We start from the raw sequence: 19,600 nt of genomic DNA on the forward strand, positions 1-19,600 counted from the left end.
TCTATTTAGCAAATGCCCTTGTTATCAACAGCAGCCTTTTAAACTCACCTGAGCTAACAGGTATGTGAGCTGGTTACTCTGCTGCGCTTAAAATTTCTTTTTTGGTTTGCTACAATGCCTTTTCTGAAACGTTGACTCCCTCTGCTGGAACACTGACTTCTTTCATTTAATGCCTGCAGACTATAAAAGAGAAACCAACCCAAAAAGTTTGGTTGATTAGTCTGTGGCATTCTTTTAAACTGTTGCTTATGGCGGTCTCTGTGAGCTTCTCAGTGACATTCAGCCATCCAGGTATCCCGCCTGCAGTAGACGGAATGTGGCAATGGAACGCTGGCTGCGCGTGTCATAATAGGCTCTGAGCCTTTATATACCTGCGCACAGCAGCAGCCACCTTCAGTCTGCTGCTGGACAGCCAGCAGCAGCAGCAGCAGGAGAGGTAATTAATCAGCAACCCTCCTGCTAAGGGTAGACAGCTGCTCGTTCCACCCCCCCCCCCCCCCGCCTTAATTGGTTCTCCTCCCTTCCAACGGTGTTGAGGCGGGTGGGAACAGCCGGGGGTTGAGGGTACTGTGCTAAAAGAGGTGGAGTTATGCAGATCTAAAACGCGTGGATTGCAGCAGCAGCAAGCCGAAAAGTGCAGGCATGTGAGGGATCTAGAGGTTGACAGCATGTCTTCTTAACGGGAGTCCAGGTGGCCATCTCCACAAATGGACTTTTCAGAATCCTTGGGTGGCACCGTAGTCGGAAACCAATTCTGGCTATCGCTTCTCGGCCTTTTGGCTAAGATCAAGTGTAGTATCTGTTCTTATCAGTTTAATATCTGATACGTCCCCTATCTGGGGACCATATATTAAATGGATTTTTAGAACAGGGAGATGGAAAAAGAGCTTGCTCTGTCCACTCCACGCATTGACCTGGTATTGCAGTATCTCCAGGACCGGTGCACCCCTTCTTTAATGCAGTTTCTAAAATCAGAAAGAATTGAATTCAATGCTTTTTGTTCATTTTGCTTGTTTGTCGGATTTTGGGATGGACTCTTTGGCTTTGCTTTTCTTCTCCTCATTGGATTTTTCATGTTAAAAGTTGCAGAAGCCAGATGACAAGCTCATTTTGGTTCAACTTCAGCAACTGTGCAGTGCATTGCCATGTAATGTAATGTAATGCAATGCTATCTATCTAGCTCTCCCTCTATACTTCCTTTTGGATAAACAGACATATTAGGCAAGCATTTTGGAGCTTTCACCTAAATAACTACAGGTGGTGAGATAAGCTGCACAATATAATTGACCTTTCAGTATATTGTTGCACCCACACCATCTATTTAGCAAATGCCCTTGTTATCAACAGCAGCCTTTTAAACTCACCTGAGCTAACAGGTATGTGAGCTGGTTACTCTGCTGCGCTTAAAATTTCTTTTTTGGTTTGCTACAATGCCTTTTCTGAAACGTTGTCTCCCTCTGCTGGAACACTGACTTCTTTCATTTAATGCCTGCAGACTATAAAAGAGAAACCAACCCAAAAAGTTTGGTTGATTAGTCTGTGGCATTCTTTTAAACTGTTGCTTATGGCGGTCTCTGTGAGCTTCTCAGTGACATTCAGCCATCCAGGTATCCCGCCTGCAGTAGACGGAATGTGGCAATGGAACGCTGGCTGCGCGTGTCATAATAGGCTCTGAGCCTTTATATACCTGCGCACAGCAGCAGCCACCTTCAGTCTGCTGCTGGACAGCCAGCAGCAGCAGCAGCAGGAGAGGTAATTAATCAGCAACCCTCCTGCTAAGGGTAGACAGCTGCTCGTTCCACCCCCCCCCGCCTTAATTGGTTCTCCTCCCTTCCAACGGTGTTGAGGCGGGTGGGAACAGCCGGGGGTTGAGGGTACTGTGCTAAAAGAGGTGGAGTTATGCAGATCTAAAACGCGTGGATTGCAGCAGCAGCAAGCCGAAAAGTGCAGGCATGTGAGGGATCTAGAGGTTGACAGCATGTCTTCTTAACGGGAGTCCAGGTGGCCATCTCCACAAATGGACTTTTCAGAATCCTTGGGTGGCACCGTAGTCGGAAACCAATTCTGGTTATCGCTTCTCGGCCTTTTGGCTAAGATCAAGTGTAGTATCTGTTCTGATCAGTTTAATATCTGATACGTCCCCTATCTGGGGACCATATATTAAATGGATTTTTAGAACAGGGAGATGGAAAAAGAGCTTGCTCTGTCCACTCCATGCATTGACCTGGTATTGCAGTATCTCCAGGACCGGTGCACCCCTTCTTTAATGCAGTTTCTAAAATCAGAAAGAATTGAATTCAATGCTTTTTGTTCATTTTGCTTGTTTGTCGGATTTTGGGATGGACTCTTTGGCTTTGCTTTTCTTCTCCTCATTGGATTTTTCATGTTAAAAGTTGCAGAAGCCAGATGACAAGCTCATTTTGGTTCAACTTCAGCAACTGTGCATTGCATTGCCATGTAATGTAATGTAATGCAATGCTATCTATCTAGCTCTCCCTCTATACTTCCTTTTGGATAAACAGACATATTAGGCAAGCATTTTGGAGCTTTCACCTAAATAACTACAGGTGGTGAGATAAGCTGCACAATATAATTGACCTTTCAGTATATTGTTGCACACACACCATCTATTTAGCAAATGCCCTTGTTATCAACAGCAGCCTTTTAAACTCACCTGAGCTAACAGGTATGTGAGCTGGTTACTCTGCTGCGCTTAAAATTTCTTTTTTGGTTTGCTACAATGCCTTTTCTGAAACGTTGTCTCCCTCTGCTGGAACACTGACTTCTTTCATTTAATGCCTGCAGACTATAAAAGAGAAACCAACCCAAAAAGTTTGGTTGATTAGTCTGTGGCATTCTTTTAAACTGTTGCTTATGGCGGTCTCTGTGAGCTTCTCAGTGACATTCAGCCATCCAGGTATCCCGCCTGCAGTAGACGGAATGTGGCAATGGAACGCTGGCTGCGCGTGTCATAATAGGCTCTGAGCCTTTATATACCTGCGCACAGCAGCAGCCACCTTCAGTCTGCTGCTGGACAGCCAGCAGCAGCAGCAGCAGGAGAGGTAATTAATCAGCAACCCTCCTGCTAAGGGTAGACAGCTGCTCGTTCCACCCCCCCCCCCGCCTTAATTGGTTCTCCTCCCTTCCAACGGTGTTGAGGCGGGTGGGAACAGCCGGGGGTTGAGGGTACTGTGCTAAAAGAGGTGGAGTTATGCAGATCTAAAACGCGTGGATTGCAGCAGCAGCAAGCCGAAAAGTGCAGGCATGTGAGGGATCTAGAGGTTGACAGCATGTCTTCTTAACGGGAGTCCAGGTGGCCATCTCCACAAATGGACTTTTCAGAATCCTTGGGTGGCACCGTAGTCGGAAACCAATTCTGGTTATCGCTTCTCGGCCTTTTGGCTGAGACCAAGTGCTTCACAGCAGGAGGTTTCAGTTGAAGGGCACTCAGGTACCCCTCTCCTTGGCCTGGCAGGATCGTCCACTTCGGTGGGCTTCACCTGCCTGCTGCTATTAGGGAGAGGGATTAGTCCTAGGGTAACGGGCAGCGATCCCCCAGCCTTCAGGTGCTTTATCACAAAGCTCTGAAGGCGCAGATTGCAGGCGGTTGCAATTTGCATTTTGTTGCGCCATACCATGGAGGTTGACCCCAACCTCGTGCCTCTATATGCGAGGCTCAAGAACACCATAAGGGTCCGCTTTACGGCTGGTGGTTCCGATATGCGGAATCTGGGATATGTAGTCCAGGACGTGCTTGAGAAACTGCTCCACGTCAGAACCAACGAAATCCTTTCTATCCAGGATTATCCTCGACGTGGAGACTATGATGTAACCTTTACTGGCGAAGGTATTTTCAAAGATGTTTTGTCCAGAGTTAAGTCGGTAGAAAATAGCCCTGGTCTAAAAGGGATTCACATCATCGAGCACGTCCTGGATGAGGTAAAGATGGTGGTTGTGAAAATCTTCTCACCCTTCATAACGGCACCAGAGGTTATTTCCTTTTTGTCAGTTTATTTTAAAAGTGTGAAATTGATTGGGAAAGTGTTGAATGAGTTTAACATCTGGACCTCAAAATGGAAGTTTTTAGTAAAATGTGAAAGAGACCCTAAATTCCCTGGAGGTGTGAGACTTCCTCCAGCTCGATTTAAAATAGGGCAAACTAATGGGGATTTTTTTTTCTCAGGAATGCCACTTTTTTGTAGGTATTGTGGTCTCTATGGGCACTCTAAGGATAGTTGTGGTGCCACTTGTAGAAATTGTGCCAGTACTGAACATGACACAAAGGAGTGCCTAAATGAAAAAAAATGCTCTTTTTGTCGGACACCTGGTCATTTCTATTTTTCTTGCCCTCACAGGTTCAGAGAGGATGAACAAAAACAAAAGGAGAAGTCCAAGACATCCGGGAATGGACGGGCCAATCAGACCACCCCTCAGGAGGAGGAACAGCAACCTGGAGCCTCGGGAGGTGATAAGGGCGCTTCGACTAGTAACAATCCCTCCGAGTCAATGACAGGTAACTCACAGGAGCCCAGGAGCTGGCTGAAAGACCATAAGGAGGCTAAAAGGAAGGCTGAGAAAGATCATAAAGGGGCGGTCGGTAAGGCCAAAAAAGAGCGCCAAAAGGCTGACACCGAGCCCAAAATTCCCACTGGGTCTCACGAGAGCGAGGGCGGTACGTGGCATTTGGTGAGGTCTCATAATAAGAAAAATAATGGTTCCGTGGAGGTGGCTAATAGGGAGGAGATGGATACATCCCCTCACGGGGGTGTAGACTCTGGAATCCCGAGGTCCCGGGGCTCTGCTGCCCCAGGTGGGGCCCCGAACCTGGCTGCCTCCGGGGACTCTGAGGCTCCGCCATGTGCGCAGCCTGCCCCTGTGTTACGACCCTCTGCGGGTCAGCAGGGGAGTGCGGAGCCTCTCGGAGACCCACCTGACGAGGACCTAAATGGTCAGCCTATGGAGACCCAGTGTAACCTTTCTCTCAATATCCTTCCGAGCTACACCCCAGTAGCGTCGGGTCTTAATTTAAGTGAATGTTCCTTCTCCGATGATGAAGACTCTTTGATAACGGTGGATTCAGAAGAGGGCGTTGGTGAAAGTCCAAGTGGTCTGATCCGTCCATCGGATAGGTAAAGTCCAGTTTTTGTTTATTCCTAACCATTTGTTATGATGGCTGACATTAGTGGTGTTTCCCTCAATGTGAGAGGCATAGGATCCAAGACCAGAAGAGCTACTGTTTTACATTTTTTAACCTGTTTTACAGCTTCTGTTTTCTTTTTACAAGAATGTCATATCCCTCATAAGATTTCTTACAAAAAATATAAGGAAGAGTGGAAACATGGTCCATCGGTCTGGTCTGGATCAAATGCAACTGGATCAGCTGGGGTAGCTATACTTTTTAAGGGAAATGTGTCTATTGATTTTATCCAAGATATTTTACCGGGTCGTATTCTTTTAGTTAAGGCTTTTATTGATGGGACAAGATGGCAGTTTTTAAATTTTTATGGGTCACCTGATAAAAATGAAAGGGCTGATATGCTGGAAATTTTACCTTTATTTATTAACATTTCTGAACCTTTTATCCTGGCAGGTGATTTTAATTGTATTTTAAAAGGCGAAAGCCGACGCTCCGGTTCCGTGAGTAGAAATTATGACAAAACGTCTGGAATGTTAAGCAATATTATAAATGATTGTAAATTAACTGATGTGTATAAAGAATGTAACAAGGATAGCCCTATAGACGCTGGTTTCACCTGGAGCAATTCTACATGTAGCTCCAGGATAGATTTTGTTTTAGGTTCAGAAAAAATACTGCCAGTGAAATGTGAAGTTTTAACTAATATTCTCTCAGATCACAAGGTTTTATCTTTTAGAGTGAGGATTAATGGAAAGAAGAAATGTGCTAAGAAATCTTGGAAATTGAATGTGTCCCTTTTAAAAGATCCACAAATTTTATCGGATTTTATTGAGTTTTATGTAAACTGTAGAAAAAGGAAAAACCCCAATATTTCTTTTAGCTCCTGGTGGGATAGAATGAAAATAAGCATTAAAGATTTCTTTATTAAGAAAAGCATACAAAAAGCTAAAGAAAAGTTTGAGATCTATAATTTTCTTAATATCAGATTACAGACATTGTACAAATTCAAAGACAATGGTCTGGATGTAGGTAATGATATATTGAGTCTTAAAGGAGAAATTTCAAAGTGGTTGGAACAAAAAGGAAAAGAACTGATTTTTCGTTCAAAGGTAAAACACGTAGAAGAGGATGAGACTTGTTCCAGGTATTTTTTTAAGAAAAACAAACAGGCGAAAACAATAATTGATAACATAGATGGAGATAATAATATCAACGTTATATTGGATAAGGTAAATGTCTATTTTAATGATCTTTTTAATGTAAAACCTGTAGACCATGATTTAATACACACTTTCCTGGGGGAGATCAAGTCCACCCTAGATGCTGATGCCCAAAGTTTTTTATCCCAACCTCTATGTGAGGAAGAGATTTTAGAAACCATGAAGAGTTTTAAAAATGGTAAAGTGCCGGGCCCTGATGGTATCCCCATAGAGTTTTATATAAGTTTTTATGATATTTTAAAACATGATTTGTTTAATTTGTTTTCCGAAGTTTTTAATAATAAGGTTTTACTCAACTCATGGAAGAAAGGTGAGGTATCACTACTATACAAAAAAGGTGACAAAACGGATCTTAAAAACTGGAGGCCGATAACTCTTTTAAATAGTGATTACAAAATTATGGCTAAGATCTGTGCAAATCGGTTGAAAAAGGTGATACATAAAGTAATTCATGCAAATCAGGTATGCGGGGTACCTGGGCGTAGTATCTGGGACAATTTAAACCTGGTGAAAGATTGTATTGAAGATGTAAAAACCAGAAAGACAAAGATGTCAATCCTAGCGGTGGATTTTGAGAAAGCTTTTGACCGCGTGTCTCATTTTTATCTTTTTAAAGTTTTAGAAAAAATGGGCATTCCGGGTGGGTTTTTATTGTCTCTTAAAGCTTTTTATAATGATTGTACGAGTAAGATTTTAGTTAATGGTTTTAAAACAAAAGAGGTAGTTTTAAAATCAGGGGTGAAGCAGGGTTGCCCTTTGTCCCCCCTGCTTTTTATATGTGCTATAGAACCCCTTTTATGTACAATACGCCGGGATAAGCAAATATGTGGAGTACCCTTACCCGGAGGGAACGGTCTACAAGTTAAAGTTGTAAGCTATATGGATGATGTAGCAGTGTTTGGATGTGATGTACCTTCAATACAAAAAACGATAAGCCAAATTCAGTCTTTTTGTACAGTTTCCGGTTTTAAAATTAATCTTACTAAATGTAATATTTTAAATGTCGGGGGGATGAGTTTACATGATGTACCAATTGCAGTTACAGATTCCATTACTATTTTAGGTGTTTCTTTTAATGAATCTAATAATGGTTTTAATAGCTGGGATGCGGCAGCACAGAAAATTAATCAGAAAATCTGCATGTGGAATATGAGAAAGCTGTCAATGGAAGGTAAAGTTCTGATTGTAAAAATGGTGATATTACCTATCCTGTTATATCTTAGTTTGGTGTTCCCCCCTCCTACAAATTTGTTGAAACGAATTACAAAAGTATGTTTTACCTTTTTTTGGGGCTCAAAAATGGAGAAACTCAAAAGAGAAATTGTGACAAAGCCAAAGGTTAAAGGTGGGAAAGATTTCCCTGTTTTAGATAAGTTTCTTTTAATACATTTTTTCTGTTTCTGTTTTAAAACCCTTTTTAAAGATAATTACCTTTCCTATTTTATGCGTTTTAACACTGGTTTTCTCATGAGAAGGTTTGGTTGGTTTGAAACAGTTTTATCCTCTCCTTATGCTTTTAACCTACCTGCACATTATGAGATTTTAAAGAAAATTATTCTTGATTTTAATTTGAATAAGAAACAGACAGGGGATCTATGTAACAGCAAGACACTACTCAAACAAATTAGTACTGATGTGACGTTGTGTGATATTGAACGTTATGATGATGACAAAACTGTACACATATGGAAAATGATTAACGCCCCTTATCTTTTCAATGTACAGAAAGACATGTCTTGGAGCTGCGCACACCACTGTCTTCCTTGCCGGGCATTCCAGTACAGAAGAGGTTTTGTGAGGTCTGCCATCTGCCCAAGAGAAGGTTGTCAAGAAGAAGAGACAGTGAAGCATCTTTTATGGACTTGTGCTTTTGCTAAAGAGTTCTGGAGAAGACTAATCCCCCTGCTGGAGAAAATGGTGGACCTCAAAGACTTTAATTTTGCATCAGTGTTATATGGTCTTCTGGAATGCCCAACAATGGACCAAAAAATAATGGCGTGGAAGATAGTGAATTGTGCCAAGATAGCGCTCTGGAATGCTAGAAATATTGCTGTTTTTAAACATGAAATGTTACCAGTAGATGATGTTTTAGCCTTTTGTAAAAGTGAAATGTACATATACTATTTATTGGACAGGAAAAAGAATGTAACGTTGGCAGGCAAATGGCTTTTTAACCTATGGAATATTTGAAGTCTTGTAAAATTTGCTGTGATGGAATTTTTATTTTTCTTTGAAGTCCCGAAAGTGTAATGTGGATGTAATGGTTTTATTTCTGTAATTTGTTAAATTTTAAATAAACGGTTTTTATCCCCATGTGGGGGATAGCCAAATTAAAAAAAAAATCTGTTCTTATCAGTTTAATATCTGATACGTCCCCTATCTGGGGACCATATATTAAATGGATTTTTAGAACAGGGAGATGGAAAAAGAGCTTGCTCTGTCCACTCCACGCATTGACCTGGTATTGCAGTATCTCCAGGACCGGTGCACCCCTTCTTTAATGCAGTTTCTAAAATCAGAAAGAATTGAATTCAATGCTTTTTGTTCATTTTGCTTGTTTGTCGGATTTTGGGATGGACTCTTTGGCTTTGCTTTTCTTCTCCTCATTGGATTTTTCATGTTAAAAGTTGCAGAAGCCAGATGACAAGCTCATTTTGGTTCAACTTCAGCAACTGTGCATTGCATTGCCATGTAATGTAATGTAATGCAATGCTATCTATCTAGCTCTCCCTCTATACTTCCTTTTGGATAAACAGACATATTAGGCAAGCATTTTGGAGCTTTCACCTAAATAACTACAGGTGGTGAGATAAGCTGCACAATATAATTGACCTTTCAGTATATTGTTGCACACACACCATCTATTTAGCAAATGCCCTTGTTATCAACAGCAGCCTTTTAAACTCACCTGAGCTAACAGGTATGTGAGCTGGTTACTCTGCTGCGCTTAAAATTTCTTTTTTGGTTTGCTACAATGCCTTTTCTGAAACGTTGTCTCCCTCTGCTGGAACACTGACTTCTTTCATTTAATGCCTGCAGACTATAAAAGAGAAACCAACCCAAAAAGTTTGGTTGATTAGTCTGTGGCATTCTTTTAAACTGTTGCTTATGGCGGTCTCTGTGAGCTTCTCAGTGACATTCAGCCATCCAGGTATCCCGCCTGCAGTAGACGGAATGTGGCAATGGAACGCTGGCTGCGCATGTCATAATAGGCTCTGAGCCTTTATATACCTGCGCACAGCAGCAGCCACCTTCAGTCTGCTGCTGGACAGCCAGCAGCAGCAGCAGCAGGAGGGGTAATTAATCAGCAACCCTCCTGCTAAGGGTAGACAGCTGCTCGTTCCACCCCCCCCCGCCTTAATTGGTTCTCCTCCCTTCCAACGGTGTTGAGGCGGGTGGGAACAGCCGGGGGTTGAGGGTACTGTGCTAAAAGAGGTGGAGTTATGCAGATCTAAAACGCGTGGATTGCAGCAGCAGCAAGCCGAAAAGTGCAGGCATGTGAGGGATCTAGAGGTTGACAGCATGTCTTCTTAACGGGAGTCCAGGTGGCCATCTCCACAAATGGACTTTTCAGAATCCTTGGGTGGCACCGTAGTCGGAAACCAATTCTGGTTATCGCTTCTCGGCCTTTTGGCTAAGATCAAGTGTAGTATCTGTTCTTATCAGTTTAATATCTGATACGTCCCCTATCTGGGGACCATATATTAAATGGATTTTTAGAACAGGGAGATGGAAAAAGAGCTTGCTCTGTCCACTCCACGCATTGACCTGGTATTGCAGTATCTCCAGGACCGATGCACCCCTTCTTTAATGCAGTTTCTAAAATCAGAAAGAATTGAATTCAATGCTTTTTGTTCATTTTGCTTGTTTGTCGGATTTTGGGATGGACTCTTTGGCTTTGCTTTTCTTCTCCTCATTGGATTTTTCATGTTAAAAGTTGCAGAAGCCAGATGACAAGCTCATTTTGGTTCAACTTCAGCAACTGTGCATTGCATTGCCATGTAATGTAATGTAATGCAATGCTATCTATCTAGCTCTCCCTCTATACTTCCTTTTGGATAAACAGACATATTAGGCAAGCATTTTGGAGCTTTCACCTAAATAACTACAGGTGGTGAGATAAGCTGCACAATATAATTGACCTTTCAGTATATTGTTGCACACACACCATCTATTTAGCAAATGCCCTTGTTATCAACAGCAGCCTTTTAAACTCACCTGAGCTAACAGGTATGTGAGCTGGTTACTCTGCTGCGCTTAAAATTTCTTTTTTGGTTTGCTACAATGCCTTTTCTGAAACGTTGTCTCCCTCTGCTGGAACACTGACTTCTTTCATTTAATGCCTGCAGACTATAAAAGAGAAACCAACCCAAAAAGTTTGGTTGATTAGTCTGTGGCATTCTTTTAAACTGTTGCTTATGGCGGTCTCTGTGAGCTTCTCAGTGACATTCAGCCATCCAGGTATCCCGCCTGCAGTAGACGGAATGTGGCAATGGAACGCTGGCTGCGCGTGTCATAATAGGCTCTGAGCCTTTATATACCTGCGCACAGCAGCAGCCACCTTCAGTCTGCTGCTGGACAGCCAGCAGCAGCAGCAGCAGGAGAGGTAATTAATCAGCAACCCTCCTGCTAAGGGTAGACAGCTGCTCGTTCCACCCCCCCCCCCCCGCCTTAATTGGTTCTCCTCCCTTCCAACGGTGTTGAGGCGGGTGGGAACAGCCGGGGGTTGAGGGTACTGTGCTAAAAGAGGTGGAGTTATGCAGATCTAAAACGCGTGGATTGCAGCAGCAGCAAGCCGAAAAGTGCAGGCATGTGAGGGATCTAGAGGTTGACAGCATGTCTTCTTAACGGGAGTCCAGGTGGCCATCTCCACAAATGGACTTTTCAGAATCCTTGGGTGGCACCGTAGTCGGAAACCAATTCTGGTTATCGCTTCTCGGCCTTTTGGCTAAGATCAAGTGTAGTATCTGTTCTTATCAGTTTAATATCTGATACGTCCCCTATCTGGGGACCATATATTTAATGGATTTTTAGAACAGGGAGATGGAAAAAGAGCTTGCTCTGTCCACTCCACGCATTGACCTGGTATTGCAGTATCTCCAGGACCGGTGCACCCCTTCTTTAATGCAGTTTCTAAAATCAGAAAGAATTGAATTCAATGCTTTTTGTTCATTTTGCTTGTTTGTCGGATTTTGGGATGGACTCTTTGGCTTTGCTTTTCTTCTCCTCATTGGATTTTTCATGTTAAAAGTTGCAGAAGCCAGATGACAAGCTCATTTTGGTTCAACTTCAGCAACTGTGCATTGCATTGCCATGTAATGTAATGTAATGCAATGCTATCTATCTAGCTCTCCCTCTATACTTCCTTTTGGATAAACAGACATATTAGGCAAGCATTTTGGAGCTTTCACCTAAATAACTACAGGTGGTGAGATAAGCTGCACAATATAATTGACTTTTCAGTATATTGTTGCACACACACCATCTATTTAGCAAATGCCCTTGTTATCAACAGCAGCCTTTTAAACTCACCTGAGCTAACAGGTATGTGAGCTGGTTACTCTGCTGCGCTTAAAATTTCTTTTTTGGTTTGCTACAATGCCTTTTCTGAAACGTTGTCTCCCTCTGCTGGAACACTGACTTCTTTCATTTAATGCCTGCAGACTATAAAAGAGAAACCAACCCAAAAAGTTTGGTTGATTAGTCTGTGGCATTCTTTTAAACTGTTGCTTATGGCGGTCTCTGTGAGCTTCTCAGTGACATTCAGCCATCCAGGTATCCCGCCTGCAGTAGACGGAATGTGGCAATGGAACGCTGGCTGCGCGTGTCATAATAGGCTCTGAGCCTTTATTTACCTGCGCACAGCAGCAGCCACCTTCAGTCTGCTGCTGGACAGCCAGCAGCAGCAGCAGCAGGAGAGGTAATTAATCAGCAACCCTCCTGCTAAGGGTAGACAGCTGCTCGTTCCACCCCCCCCCCGCCTTAATTGGTTCTCCTCCCTTCCAACGGTGTTGAGGCGGGTGGGAACAGCCGGGGGTTGAGGGTACTGTGCTAAAAGAGGTGGAGTTATGCAGATCTAAAACGCGTGGATTGCAGCAGCAGCAAGCCGAAAAGTGCAGGAATGTGAGGGATCTAGAGGTTGACAGCATGTCTTCTTAACGGGAGTCCAGGTGGCCATCTCCACAAATGGACTTTTCAGAATCCTTGGGTGGCACCGTAGTCGGAAACCAATTCTGGTTATCGCTTCTCGGCCTTTTGGCTAAGATCAAGTGTAGTATCTGTTCTTATCAGTTTAATATCTGATACGTCCCCTATCTGGGGACCATATATTTAATGGATTTTTAGAACAGGGAGATGGAAAAAGAGCTTGCTCTGTCCACTCCACGCATTGACCTGGTATTGCAGTATCTCCAGGACCGGTGCACCCCTTCTTTAATGCAGTTTCTAAAATCAGAAAGAATTGAATTCAATGCTTTTTGTTCATTTTGCTTGTTTGTCGGATTTTGGGATGGACTCTTTGGCTTTGCTTTTCTTCTCCTCATTGGATTTTTCATGTTAAAAGTTGCAGAAGCCAGATGACAAGCTCATTTTGGTTCAACTTCAGCAACTGTGCATTGCATTGCCATGTAATGTAATGTAATGCAATGCTATCTATCTAGCTCTCCCTCTATACTTCCTTTTGGATAAACAGACATATTAGGCAAGCATTTTGGAGCTTTCACCTAAATAACTACAGGTGGTGAGATAAGCTGCACAATATAATTGACCTTTCAGTATATTGTTGCACACACACCATCTATTTAGCAAATGCCCTTGTTATCAACAGCAGCCTTTTAAACTCACCTGAGCTAACAGGTATGTGAGCTGGTTACTCTGCTGCGCTTAAAATTTCTTTTTTGGTTTGCTACAATGCCTTTTCTGAAACGTTGTCTCCCTCTGCTGGAACACTGACTTCTTTCATTTAATGCCTGCAGACTATAAAAGAGAAACCAACCCAAAAAGTTTGGTTGATTAGTCTGTGGCATTCTTTTAAACTGTTGCTTATGGCGGTCTCTGTGAGCTTCTCAGTGACATTCAGCCATCCAGGTATCCCGCCTGCAGTAGACGGAATGTGGCAATGGAACGCTGGCTGCGCGTGTCATAATAGGCTCTGAGCCTTTATTTACCTGCGCACAGCAGCAGCCACCTTCAGTCTGCTGCTGGACAGCCAGCAGCAGCAGCAGCAGGAGAGGTAATTAATCAGCAACCCTCCTGCTAAGGGTAGACAGCTGCTCGTTCCACCCCCCCCCCGCCTTAATTGGTTCTCCTCCCTTCCAACGGTGTTGAGGCGGGTGGGAACAGCCGGGGGTTGAGGGTACTGTGCTAAAAGAGGTGGAGTTATGCAGATCTAAAACGCGTGGATTGCAGCAGCAGCAAGCCGAAAAGTGCAGGCATGTGAGGGATCTAGAGGTTGACAGCATGTCTTCTTAACGGGAGTCCAGGTGGCCATCTCCACAAATGGACTTTTCAGAATCCTTGGGTGGCACCGTAGTCGGAAACCAATTCTGGTTATCGCTTCTCGGCCTTTTGGCTAAGATCAAGTGTAGTATCTGTTCTTATCAGTTTAATATCTGATACGTCCCCTATCTGGGGACCATATATTAAATGGATTTTTAAAACAGGGAGATGGAAAAAGAGCTTGCTCTGTCCACTCCACGCATTGACCTGGTATTGCAGTAACTCCAGGACCGGTGCACCCCTTCTTTAATGCAGTTTCTAAAATCAGAAAGAATTGAATTCAATGCTTTTTGTTCATTTTGCTTGTTTGTCGGATTTTGGGATGGACTCTTTGGCTTTGCTTTTCTTCTCCTCATTGGATTTTTCATGTTAAAAGTTGCAGAAGCCAGATGACAAGCTCATTTTGGTTCAACTTCAGCAACTGTGCATTGCATTGCCATGTAATGTAATGTAATGCAATGCTATCTATCTAGCTCTCCCTCTATACTTCCTTTTGGATAAACAGACATATTAGGCAAGCATTTTGGAGCTTTCACCTAAATAACTACAGGTGGTGAGATAAGCTGCACAATATAATTGACCTTTCAGTATATTGTTGCACACACACCATCTATTTAGCAAATGCCCTTGTTATCAACAGCAGCCTTTTAAACTCACCTGAGCTAACAGGTATGTGAGCTGGTTACTCTGCTGCGCTTAAAATTTCTTTTTTGGTTTGCTACAATGCCTTTTCTGAAACGTTGTCTCCCTCTGCTGGAACACTGACTTCTTTCATTTAATGCCTGCAGACTATAAAAGAGAAACCAACCCAAAAAGTTTGGTTGATTAGTCTGTGGCATTCTTTTAAACTGTTGCTTATGGCGGTCTCTGTGAGCTTCTCAGTGACATTCAGCCATCCAGGTATCCCGCCTGCAGTAGACGGAATGTGGCAATGGAACGCTGGCTGCGCGTGTCATAATAGGCTCTGAGCCTTTATATACCTGCACACAGCAGCAGCCACCTTCAGTCTGCTGCTGGACAGCCAGCAGCAGCAGCAGGAGAGGTAATTAATCAGCAACCCTCCTGCTAAGGGTAGACAGCTGCTCTTTCCACCCCCCCCGCCTTAATTGGTTCTCCTCCCTTCCAACGGTGTTGAGGCGGGTGGGAACAGCCGGGGGTTGAGGGTACTGTGCTAAAAGAGGTGGAGTTATGCAGATCTAAAACGCGTGGATTGCAGCAGCAGCAAGCCGAAAAGTGCAGGCATGTGAGGGATCTAGAGGTTGACAGCATGTCTTCTTAACGGGAGTCCAGGTGGCCATCTCCACAAATGGACTTTTCAGAATCCTTGGGTGGCACCGTAGTCGGAAACCAATTCTGGTTATCGCTTCTCGGCCTTTTGGCTAAGATCAAGTGTAGTATCTGTTCTTATCAGTTTAGTATCTGATACGTCCCCTATCTGGGGACCATATATTAAATGGATTTTTAGAACAGGGAGATGGAAAAAGAGCTTGCTCTGTCCACTCCACGCATTGACCTGGTATTGCAGTATCTCCAGGACCGGTGCACCCCTTCTTTAATGCAGTTTCTAAAATCAGAAAGAATTGAATTCAATGCTTTTTGTTCATTTTGCTTGTTTGTCGGATTTTGGGATGGACTCTTTGGCTTTGCTTTTCTTCTCCTCATTGGATTTTTCATGTTAAAAGTTGCAGAAGCCAGATGACAAGCTCATTTTGGTTCAACTTCAGCAACTGTGCATTGCATTGCCATGTAATGTAATGTAATGCAATGCTATCTATCTAGCTCTCCCTCTATACTTCCTTTTGGATAAACAGACATATTAGGCAAGCATTTTGGAGCTTTCACCTAAATAACTACAGGTGGTGAGATAAGCTGCACAATATAATTGACCTTTCAGTATATTGTTGCACACACACCATCTATTTAGAAAATGCCCTTGTTATCAACAGCAGCCTTTTAAACTCACCTGAGCTAACAGGTATGTGAGCTGGTTACTCTGCTGCGCTTAAAATTTCTTTTTTGGTTTGCTACAATGCCTTTTCTGAAACGTTGTCTCCCTCTGCTGGAACACTGACTTCTTTCATTTAATGCCTGCAGACTATAAAAGAGAAACCAACCCAAAAAGTTTGGTTGATTAGTCTGTGGCATTCTTTTAAGCTGTTGCTTATGGCGGTCTCTGTGAGCTTCTCAGTGACATTCAGCCATCCAGGTATCCCGCCTGCAGTAGACGGAATGTGGCAATGGAACGCTGGCTGCGCGTGTCATAATAGGCTCTGAGCCTTTATATACCTGCGCACAGCAGCAGCCACCTTCAGTCTGCTGCTGGACAGCCAGCAGCAGCAGCAGCAGGAGAGGTAATTAATCAGCAACCCTCCTGCTAAGGGTAGACAGCTGCTCGTTCCACCCCCCCCCCCCCCGCCTAAATTGGTTCTCCTCCCTTCCAACGGTGTTGAGGCGGGTGGGAACAGCCGGGGGTTGAGGGTACTGTGCTAAAAGAGGTGGAGTTATGCAGATCTAAAACGCGTGGATTGCAGCAGCAGCAAGCCGAAAAGTGCAGGCATGTGAGGGATCTAGAGGTTGACAGCATGTCTTCTTAACGGGAGTCCAGGTGGCCATCTCCACAAATGGACTTTTCAGAATCCTTGGGTGGCACCGTAGTCGGAAACCAATTCTGGTTATCGCTTCTCGGCCTTTTGGCTAAGATCAAGTGTAGTATCTGTTCTTATCAGTTTAATATCTGATACGTCCCCTATCTGGGGACCATATATTAAATGGATTTTTAGAACAGGGAGATGGAAAAAGAGCTTGCTCTGTCCACTCCACGCATTGACCTGGTATTGCAGTATCTCCAGGACCGGTGCACCCCTTCTTTAATGCAGTTTCTAAAATCAGAAAGAATTGAATTCAATGCTTTTTGTTCATTTTGCTTGTTTGTCGGATTTTGGGATGGACTCTTTGGCTTTGCTTTTCTTCTCCTCATTGGATTTTTCATGTTAAAAGTTGCAGAAGCCAGATGACAAGCTCATTTTGGTTCAACTTCAGCAACTGTGCATTGCATTGCCATGTAATGTAATGTAATGCAATGCTATCTATCTAGCTCTCCCTCTATACTTCCTTTTGGATAAACAGACATATTAGGCAAGCATTTTGGAGCTTTCACCTAAATAACTACAGGTGGTGAGATAAGCTGCACAATATAATTGACCTTTCAGTATATTGTTGCACACACACCATCTATTTAGCAAATGCCCTTGTTATCAACAGCAGCCTTTTAAACTCACCTGAGCTAACAGGTATGTGAGCTGGTTACTCTGCTGCGCTTAAAATTTCTTTTTTGGTTTGCTACAATGCCTTTTCTGAAACGTTGTCTCCCTCTGCTGGAACACTGACTTCTTTCATTTAATGCCTGCAGACTATAAAAGAGAAACCAACCCAAAAAGTTTGGTTGATTAGTCTGTGGCATTCTTTTAAACTGTTGCTTATGGCGGTCTCTGTGAGCTTCTCAGTGACATTCAGCCATCCAGGTATCCCGCCTGCAGTAGACGGAATGTGGCAATGGAACGCTGGCTGCGCGTGTCATAATAGGCTCTGAGCCTTTATATACCTGCGCACAGCAGCAGCCACCTTCAGTCTGCTGCTGGACAGCCAGCAGCAGCAGCAGGAGAGGTAATTAATCAGCAACCCTCCTGCTAAGGGTAGACAGCTGCTCGTTCCACCCCCCCCCGCCTTAATTGGTTCTCCTCCCTTCCAACGGTGTTGAGGCGGGTGGGAACAGCCGGGGGTTGAGGGTACTGTGCTAAAAGAGGTGGAGTTATGCAGATCTAAAACGCGTGGATTGCAGCAGCAGCAAGCCGAAAAGTGCAGGCATGTGAGGGATCTAGAGGTTGACAGCATGTCTTCTTAACGGGAGTCCAGGTGGCCATCTCCACAAATGGACTTTTCAGAATCCTTGGGTGGCACCGTAGTCGGAAACCAATTCTGGTTATCGCTTCTCGGCCTTTTGGCTAAGATCAAGTGTAGTATCTGTTCTTATCAGTTTAATATCTGATACGTCCCCTATCTGGGGACCATATATTAAATGGATTTTTAGAACAGGGAGATGGAAAAAGAGCTTGCTCTGTCCACTCCACGCATTGACCTGGTATTGCAGTATCTCCAGGACCGGTGCACCCCTTCTTTAATGCAGTTTCTAAAATCAGAAAGAATTGAATTCAATGCTTTTTGTTCATTTTGCTTGTTTGTCGGATTTTGGGATGGACTCTTTGGCTTTGCTTTTCTTCTCCTCATTGGATTTTTCATGTTAAAAGTTGCAGAAGCCAGATGACAAGCTCATTTTGGTTCAACTTCAGCAACTGTGCATTGCATTGCCATGTAATGTAATGTAATGCAATGCTATCTATCTAGCTCTCCCTCTATACTTCCTTTTGGATAAACAGACATATTAGGCAAGCATTTTGGAGCTTTCAACTAAATAACTACAGGTGGTGAGATAAGCTGCACAATATAATTGACCTTTCAGTATATTGTTGCACACACACCATCTATTTAGCAAATGCCCTTGTTATCAACAGCAGCCTTTTAAACTCACCTGAGCTAACAGGTATGTGAGCTGGTTACTCTGCTGCGCTTAAAATTTATTTTTTGGTTTGCTACAATGCCTTTTCTGAAACGTTGTCTCCCTCTGCTGGAACACTGACTTCTTTCATTTAATGCCTGCAGACTATAAAAGAGAAACCAACCCAAAAAGTTTGGTTGATTAGTCTGTGGCATTCTTTTAAACTGTTGCTTATGGCGGTCTCTGTGAGCTTCTCAGTGACATTCAGCCATCCAGGTATCCCGCCTGCAGTAGACGGAATGTGGCAATGGAACACTGGCTGCGCGTGTCATAATAGGCTCTGAGCCTTTATATACCTGCGCACAGCAGCAGCCACCTTCAGTCTGCTGCTGGACAGCCAGCAGCAGCCGCAGCAGGAGAGGTAATTAATCAGCAACCCTCCTGCTAAGGGTAGACAGCTGCTCGTTCCACCCCCCCCCCCCGCCTTAATTGGTTCTCCTCCCTTCCAACGGTGTTGAGGCGGGTGGGAACAGCCGGGGGTTGAGGGTACTGTGCTAAAAGAGGTGGAGTTATGCAGATCTAAAACGCGTGGATTGCAGCAGCAGCAAGCTGAAAAGTGCAGACATGTGAGGGATCTAGAGGTTGACAGCATGTCTTCTTAACGGGAGTCCAGGTGGCCATCTCCACAAATGGACTTTTCAGAATCCTTGGGTGGCACCGTAGTCGGAAACCAATTCTGGTTATCGCTTCTCGGCCTTTTGGCTAAGATCAAGTGTAGTATCTGTTCTTATCAGTTTAATATCTGATACGTCCCCTATCTGGGGACCATATATTAAATGGATTTTTAGAACAGGGAGATGGAAAAAGAGCTTGCTCTGTCCACTCCACGCATTGACCTGGTATTGCAGTATCTCCAGGACCGGTGCACCCCTTCTTTAATGCAGTTTCTAAAATCAGAAAGAATTGAATTCAATGCTTTTTGTTCATTTTGCTTGTTTGTCGGATTTTGGGATGGACTCTTTGGCTTTGCTTTTCTTCTCCTCATTGGATTTTTCATGTTAAAAGTTGCAGAAGCCAGATGACAAGCTCATTTTGGTTCAACTTCAGCAACTGTGCATTGCATTGCCATGTAATGTAATGTAATGCAATGCTATCTATCTAGCTCTCCCTCTATACTTCCTTTTGGATAAACAG

General features: G+C 43.6%; 11 non-coding genes across 11 annotated transcripts; all 11 read left to right on the forward strand.

Moving 5' to 3' along the window:
- Nucleotides 1–760: 760 nt before the first annotated feature.
- LOC141215934 (U2 spliceosomal RNA) lies at nucleotides 761–951 on the forward strand. The gene has a single exon (XR_012284985.1). It is a non-coding gene; the product is annotated as a U2 spliceosomal RNA (small nuclear RNA).
- A 1,119-nt stretch (nucleotides 952–2,070) lies between these two features.
- Nucleotides 2,071–2,261, forward strand: LOC141216652 (U2 spliceosomal RNA). The gene has a single exon (XR_012285676.1). It is a non-coding gene; the product is annotated as a U2 spliceosomal RNA (small nuclear RNA).
- Nucleotides 2,262–8,654: 6,393 nt separating this feature from the next.
- LOC141216757 (U2 spliceosomal RNA) lies at nucleotides 8,655–8,852 on the forward strand. Its single transcript, XR_012285771.1, has one exon. It is a non-coding gene; the product is annotated as a U2 spliceosomal RNA (small nuclear RNA).
- A 1,119-nt stretch (nucleotides 8,853–9,971) lies between these two features.
- LOC141216295 (U2 spliceosomal RNA) lies at nucleotides 9,972–10,162 on the forward strand. The gene has a single exon (XR_012285333.1). It is a non-coding gene; the product is annotated as a U2 spliceosomal RNA (small nuclear RNA).
- A 1,123-nt stretch (nucleotides 10,163–11,285) lies between these two features.
- Nucleotides 11,286–11,476, forward strand: LOC141216456 (U2 spliceosomal RNA). The gene has a single exon (XR_012285489.1). It is a non-coding gene; the product is annotated as a U2 spliceosomal RNA (small nuclear RNA).
- A 1,120-nt stretch (nucleotides 11,477–12,596) lies between these two features.
- On the forward strand, nucleotides 12,597–12,787 carry LOC141216457 (U2 spliceosomal RNA). The gene has a single exon (XR_012285490.1). It is a non-coding gene; the product is annotated as a U2 spliceosomal RNA (small nuclear RNA).
- Nucleotides 12,788–13,907: 1,120 nt separating this feature from the next.
- LOC141216385 (U2 spliceosomal RNA) lies at nucleotides 13,908–14,098 on the forward strand. The gene has a single exon (XR_012285420.1). It is a non-coding gene; the product is annotated as a U2 spliceosomal RNA (small nuclear RNA).
- Nucleotides 14,099–15,213: 1,115 nt separating this feature from the next.
- LOC141216598 (U2 spliceosomal RNA) lies at nucleotides 15,214–15,404 on the forward strand. The gene has a single exon (XR_012285625.1). It is a non-coding gene; the product is annotated as a U2 spliceosomal RNA (small nuclear RNA).
- Nucleotides 15,405–16,528: 1,124 nt separating this feature from the next.
- On the forward strand, nucleotides 16,529–16,719 carry LOC141215935 (U2 spliceosomal RNA). The gene has a single exon (XR_012284986.1). It is a non-coding gene; the product is annotated as a U2 spliceosomal RNA (small nuclear RNA).
- Nucleotides 16,720–17,835: 1,116 nt separating this feature from the next.
- On the forward strand, nucleotides 17,836–18,026 carry LOC141215936 (U2 spliceosomal RNA). The gene has a single exon (XR_012284987.1). It is a non-coding gene; the product is annotated as a U2 spliceosomal RNA (small nuclear RNA).
- Nucleotides 18,027–19,148: 1,122 nt separating this feature from the next.
- LOC141215937 (U2 spliceosomal RNA) lies at nucleotides 19,149–19,339 on the forward strand. Its single transcript, XR_012284988.1, has one exon. It is a non-coding gene; the product is annotated as a U2 spliceosomal RNA (small nuclear RNA).
- Nucleotides 19,340–19,600: the final 261 nt, after the last annotated feature.

Source organism: Phyllobates terribilis, unplaced genomic scaffold, assembly GCF_046119375.1.
Source record: "Phyllobates terribilis strain yellow unplaced genomic scaffold, ASM4611937v1 Scaffold_236__1_contigs__length_3049075, whole genome shotgun sequence".
Classification (NCBI taxonomy): domain Eukaryota; kingdom Metazoa; phylum Chordata; class Amphibia; order Anura; family Dendrobatidae; genus Phyllobates; species Phyllobates terribilis.